This window comes from Canis aureus, chromosome 1, assembly GCF_053574225.1.
Source record: "Canis aureus isolate CA01 chromosome 1, VMU_Caureus_v.1.0, whole genome shotgun sequence".
Classification (NCBI taxonomy): Eukaryota; Metazoa; Chordata; class Mammalia; order Carnivora; family Canidae; genus Canis; species Canis aureus.
The window spans coordinates 29955501-29962364 of record NC_135611.1 but is presented as its reverse complement, the minus strand read 5'-3'; positions in this window follow the sequence as shown (position 1 = coordinate 29962364).

Here is a 6864-nt window from a genome sequence, read left to right as displayed (position 1 = left end):
TTGTAAGTCAAGTGACTTGATTCTTTTGAAAAGAAGCTGATAAATCATTAAAAATCATTTTCTCAACAAATCATGCTATGATTTTGTTAGAATATATCTTGGAGAAACAAGTGACTCTCTTGCAACCAAACTCTTTCTATTACCATCTACTTATTCAATGACCAAAATTTCTCAACAGGTCTATAAATAAATAAATATGATGAGAATTGGAGTTGAACCCTATCCTTTTCAACCATAAGTAATGTTCATCTCTGAACATATGAAATGACTTTATAAGCACTCCACTTATCTCATTGAGATATACTTCTAATAGCATCTTATTTTTATATTTAGTAACTATTAACATTTGTACTATAATGATGTTGAGGACCCATTGAGTATGAATAATAATTGCACTAACTTAATTGCAGAAGAAAATCTTTACATTTAGAGTCCTGTGGTCAAAAATTAATTTTAATTTACATCCATATTTTTGTTGTGAAAATATATTTAAAACTTTAAAGCATAGAAAACACTAGGATAAAATTTCTATCAGGGAATAGAATAGAAATACAATTTCATAAGAATTAAAGGGGAAAAGGGTGTTGTAAAATTTTTCCTCACATATGCCATGTCTTTATCACCATGTCATTTGGACTCAGTTAAATACATTGAAAATTATATATCAGGTTTATTTCAAATAAAATAAAAGTTTGGGGATCCCTGGGTGGCTCAGCAGTTTAGCACCTGCCTTTGGCCCAGGGCGTGATTCTGGGGTCTTGGGATCGAGTCCCACATCAGGCTCCCTGCATGGAGCCTGCTTCTCCCTCTGCCTGTGTCTCTGCCTCTCTCTCTCTCTCTCTCTCTCTGTCTCATGAATAAATAAATAAAATCTTTAAAAAAATAAAAGTGGAAATCATATTCTTTGCAACTACGTGAACTTAAGTCTGAGGTTTTTAGATATCACCTTAAACAGGTGCAAAGAATACACAGCTTTTGAAAATTCTCTTTGGGGATATATAAGCAAAAAGTCGGAAGGCCATTGGACTGCCCTATTCCAATCTGCACCTCTTCCATCCCCAGTGTTACCATCCAGAACCTTCTGCTTTCAGCTATGGTGCAGTGGTCAAGAGCACATGGTTCAGTCAGGAAGACCTAACCATAATTCCTGGGATACCCAGAGTGCAACACTTGAGAGACATTTGTTCAAGTGCATTGACCTGCACTTGCACCTGAGAGTTTGCCTCCTTAACATCTGCGCCCTCTATGCCTCATTGCCTCACCCAAGTCCTTTCCACTTTTTACTGAGTAATCACAGTACATTATTTTGTTTATCTGAGACTCACCGTTCCCAGTAACAAACAGTGAAAATAATGTTGCCTTACAGAGTTGCACAGGTAGGTTAACGTAGAGAATATGCAGAGTACTTTTCACCAATCAGATCAGATATTAGTCCCAGAGGTTTGATGTTAGCTCTTGAAGAGGCACTATTTTCACACACATGCATGCCATCAAACATGTGTGCACACGTATAAACACACGTGCAGGTGCACACAGAAGAGGTGGAAGCTTCACCCCTTTCCTCCCACTGCCTTCTTGCCTCTACTTACACTGAGCTGTTGCCCTTTCTGTGCTCAGGAATGTCTTTATTTTTCAAAACCCATCTGAAAAGGGGAGGGAACTTGCAATAAGCATAGATAGAAGCACCTAGTCCACATAATACTTCAAACACAATACAATATAACCTAACAGCATGTTCTCTATAAAGGCATCATTCACAAAAATATTAAAAGATGCAGGAAGGCTGGCTTCCACATCAGTGCAATGGATAAGTCTATGAGAAACCTAGTGAGGGTTTGGTAAATCTCCTTTTCCTCCCCTGCCTGCCTTAGTCCATTGGGGCTGCTACAGCAAAAATACCACAGACTGGGGAGCTTATAGACAATAGAAATTTATTTCTCAGAGTTCTGGAGGCTGGGAAGTCCTCGATCAAGGCATTAGCAATTTGGTGTCTGATGAGGACCTGCTTCCTGGTTCATCAGTGGCTATCTTCTTACAGTCACGTCACCATGTGAAAGGAGACAAGAAAGCTCTCTGGGGTCTCTTTTATGAGAGCATTAATCTCACTCATATGGGCTCTACCTTTATGACCTAAACACCTCCCCAAACAGCTAACTCCTAATACCACCATATGGGGCATTAGGTTTCAACATACAAATTCTAGAGGATGCAGACATTCAGATCATAGCACTGCCCTCTGTTTGGCCTTGCCTGCAGGATTGGCTTCCCCCACCAAGCATCCAGTTACGGACACTGAGTGTGGTTACACAGGGCACAGTTCTGTACGAGATGCAGAGATGAGTAAACACAATGCTCACCTCCAAGTTAGCTTAAAATTAAGAGGATATATTTGATTTCTTCTCTGTGCTGCTTATTTTCTCTAGTCTCATGACACCAAAACTGATATTTTTCCCAATAATATCCTGAGTCATGTCCAGAGTCGTAGAGCTGCTAAATGTTCAGTCAACCCTGCTATGTAAGAGAATTTTCTTCACTCAAATATTCATCATTCACAAATGTGTTGGAGTACTTACTGTATGTCAGGCAACTATGTAGATGCAGAGAATAAAGTAAAGCCAAATAGGAAAAAAAAAAAAAAAGAAAAAAGATCTCTGCTCTCATGATTTTTTTTGAGAGGGTTGGGGTGGGGGAGGTATCGTTCTTAATAAAATTAAAACTAAAACCCTCAAGACTTAGGTAGCCAGGAAGATCCCAGCCTACCTCATAAGCTTTTGGGCTTTTTGCTGTGTTCTGCTACTTCAAACACCATTTACTGTGGCCTCAGGATTGTGTCATACCCCTTTATCTATAGCATTGTAAGGCCAGAGTACCCAAGCCAGCCTGCTGCCTGTTTTTGTAAATAAAGTTTTATTGGAACCCAGCCATGCTCATTCATTCATGTGTTGTCTGTGGCCACTTTTGCACTAAAATAGCAGAGTTGATAGTTGACAGAGAACATTTTTTGACAGGCCCACAAACCCTAAAATATTTACTATCCAATCACTTAGGAGAAAAGACCAACCCTAGTATAGAGGAGTAACCCAGGCCTACACCTTCCCTTAGCTCCCCCTAGCATATCTGAAAAAGACTCCAACTTTCTTTTTTCTTTAAGACTTTATTTATTTATTCATGAGAAACACAGAGAGACAAAGGTAGAGATATAGGCAGAGGGAGAAGCAGACTTCCTGCAGGGAGCACAATGTGGGACTCGATCCCAGGACCCCAGGATCATGCCCTGAGCCAAAGGCAGACACTCCACCACTGAGTCACCCAGGTGTCCCAAGACTCCAACTTTCAAAAATATCTTACTAAATATTTTCAGAAAACAAGATGGAAATGAATACAGAGAATAGAATAAGCATACAAATATTCCGTCCCTGGACTTTGGTATCTGACCCTCTTGTGGTTGACTTAGCATAGCATGTTCTTCATTTCCTTAGTCTCTATAGAGCAACCCAGAGCTGCAAACTCATTATTTCCTCTCCTCCCAGCCTGATCCTTTGTGGAGACCATGATCTTGTGATCCAACATTTGGGAGTTACTTCCTGGACATCTTAAGATTTGCTGGTCAAAACTTCAACAAACTCCCATTCCACAGTTTTCCAGGGACTATTTTCTCTCCACTTCCCATAAGCATTCACATGCTGCAGGTTTCCCTCTAATGATTGACCCAGTCAATGATCCCAACCTTCAGAAAACGGTGTTGTCTAGGCTACAGAACCAACAGTATAAAAACTCATGATAAATACAATTTTCCAATTCAAGGGCCACTTTAACTGATAGAGAATGATGGTCAAGAGAAGGATGATTTTATCCATTTCTCAACTCCCAACTTAAGAAGCCCAATCTCCTAGAGAATATACAAATTATCTGAGGAAATCAAATCTATGGATGGGCAATCATCTGAGAACTACATAAGACAAGTCCATAAATTAGTGGAGGTATAAATGCAGTCACAGAGGTCTATAGTACCAAACAAAGTCAGAGGAATTGGAGGGAGAGACAAAGAAGGTCTCTTTGAATGATTGGAATTTGGACAAATGTGAAAGAAGAACTGACAGGGAAGATCTGTATTACTAAGAGACCCTCTGCTAGCACTTTGCCTACCCTTAATTCTCCTCTCATTATCTCCTCCATACTAAATTATCTCAATAGCAGTGGCCACATGATCAGGTGACAGAGGACCTGGTCACAGCTGCTGAGGCATTAATGGCTGTGTTTACTGAAAACAGAAGGAGAGAGAGAGAGAGAATTTGAAGAGATCTTAACTCTGTAGAGAAAAATGGGCTTTGGTAATCAGCAGTAAAACACATCTTGCTCAAATAATCACCCTCGTGTTCCCATTTTATTAAAAAGCACCCACTAAAAATGGAGGAATTCTGGAACTAAGTAGTAGCTCCCAGAGGCCTTCTCTGATCCAGGCAAAATGAATTTTATAATTATAAGGAAACTGCTTACAGATACTTATTTCCACAAAACATACAGAATCTCCTCAGCATTACATGTCCTCCACCGTTAACCATGTTTTCAGTGAGTTTCTTTAGCACTGGCTCATGAAATAAATTCCTTATAACTTAAATTGATCTAGACTTTGATGTAAAACAATAAATAGACTTATAAATAAAGATAAGATTAAATTTAGTCATTTGCCTTTGGATTTTTATCTTCCATTCTGTCTAGTATTTTGAAGAGAAAACAGATGAGGTCAAAAATATATTATAACTAGTGTTCAGTTTACTTCAAAGGAACAGAACTCTGTTTCTATGGGATTGTTGGGCCCCTACTCAGCATCATTTCATTCTAATGGGCACTGTCTTCTATCTTACAATTTACATTTAAATTCCAAATATTTTATTTTGATGCATTTCCAAAGGAAGATTCAGATGAGTTGTCTGTTTTTTTTCTTTTAAGAGTAATATTAAAATCTCCTTCTATGTCACTCCTCAAGGAGCCTCATTTACATTTTTAAAAAGTCATCACCTTTGTTCTATCCATGGAGGTTTATTGAGGAGAGGGAGGTTGGAACAAGATGAAGGGGATGTTTTCACCGGAGGAGAATTGTTTCCAGATGAAAAAGCTCGCAGAAATATATATCATGTTTCAGAAAAATTAAGGAGGAAAAAGCAAAGGGTAGGAAGAATCTGATCCTGTGGGTGTCAGACCCACCAGAGAGACTGCTCACACATGACATGTTTCAGATCACTTGACACAGTCACGCAAGCAACAGAAAGTTATATGGTTTTTAGTCTTCAGGTAGCAGAGAAATGATAATGTGGGTGGATAAGGAGAAGAAAATGAACTTCAACTTCTCATTTTTTATTTAAATTACTTTTGAGCTAGTTCTAGACTGCAGAGGAGTTGATAAGCCACCAGCTCACACACACTCACACCTCCCTACTTCTCCACAGCTATACCAAAGTGTTCCACAGACTTGCTGTAGCCACTCATCACTCACTCATATTTCATTCGAGGAGGGATTGGTCCATGTGGGCATCGTACTATGCCCTGGGAAAACCGATGAAAGAACAGTTTCCTGCCTCTGATGAAAAATTCAGACACGTAGGCAATCCCAACACAGAGCAGAATCTACAGATGCTATGAGCCAAGCACCCATCCCAGCTGGGGATGGGGTGTAGAGGATGAAGGAGACCTCCCCAGAGGAGGTGACAGCCAACTGTGTTTGGAAAGATGGATGGGAGCTGTGCAGGAAGGGGGAAGGACGCTTCTGGCAATCCCAGCTGTTCCCTCTCAGGACAGAAGACACGGAACGGAAAAGGTAAGCTTGAAAATGAAAGCAGAGCCAATCACAAATGGTCTTGGAGGCTGTATTCAGAGTTTGGGATTTCATTCTGAAATAGATGGGAAGCAAATACTAGGATTGTTAGGAAGAGAATGATCAGATTTGCATTCATGGCATCAGTGTTGTGCATAGGTTGCCACCTCCTCTCTAAATGACTCAAACCAGAAAAACCAACTAGGATAAAAGGTACAGCTAGAGCAGTGAGTGTGAGAATAGAGAAACATGTATGATTCAAAAGTATTTATAAGAAGGGAGGGTACCAAACATTTTGGTAGATTGGATGCCAGAAGTGATAGCTAAGGCAGCAGCAGAGATGCTGGTGCCTCAGGGCGCAAGAATGAGGGGGCCTCCTGGAGGAGGAGAAGGGAGAGGAGGAAGCCACAGTGGTGGGCACAGGTGAAATGAGGTGAGTTTAATCATTGGAAACATCTCATGGACAACCAATCTAGAGCTAGAGCTCAAGAGATGGAGATGGAGCAAGGTAGAAAGACACATTTGGCTGCCGTGCAGGAGGTAGGAGAAGTCAGGAGGAGGTAAGATGGTTGAGGAGAGATAGGGAGCGCTGGAAAACACCTGCAGGTGAGGGACCCTGAAGAGGACACTGAGAAGAAATAGGCAGATGGGAAAAAGGAAAACCAGGAGAACAATGTAAAAGCCAAGGGGAAGAGTGTGTTTTAGAGAGAGAGTGAACAATAGAAACAAAAGGAAGGACTTGGCTTTTGTAAGTGTGACATCTCTGAGAATCCTGGAGAACAGTCTCAGTGGAATGGTCTGAGTAGAACCCAGATCTCAGTGACTGAACCCTCAGTGGGGGAAGGGAAAGCACAAACATCAGTGCAGACTGATGAGGGGAGGGACAAGAAATAGAAGGAGAGTTCAAAGGAGGAGTGTTGGGGGAGCAGGGGTGGAGGGACTTGAACTTTGCTTCAAGAATGTGCCATCTCCTACTTCCTGCCTGATGAGAACTCTGGAAGTAACCTAATGCAATTCTCAGGTTTTAAATAAAAAGAATGGTGTGTGTGCTT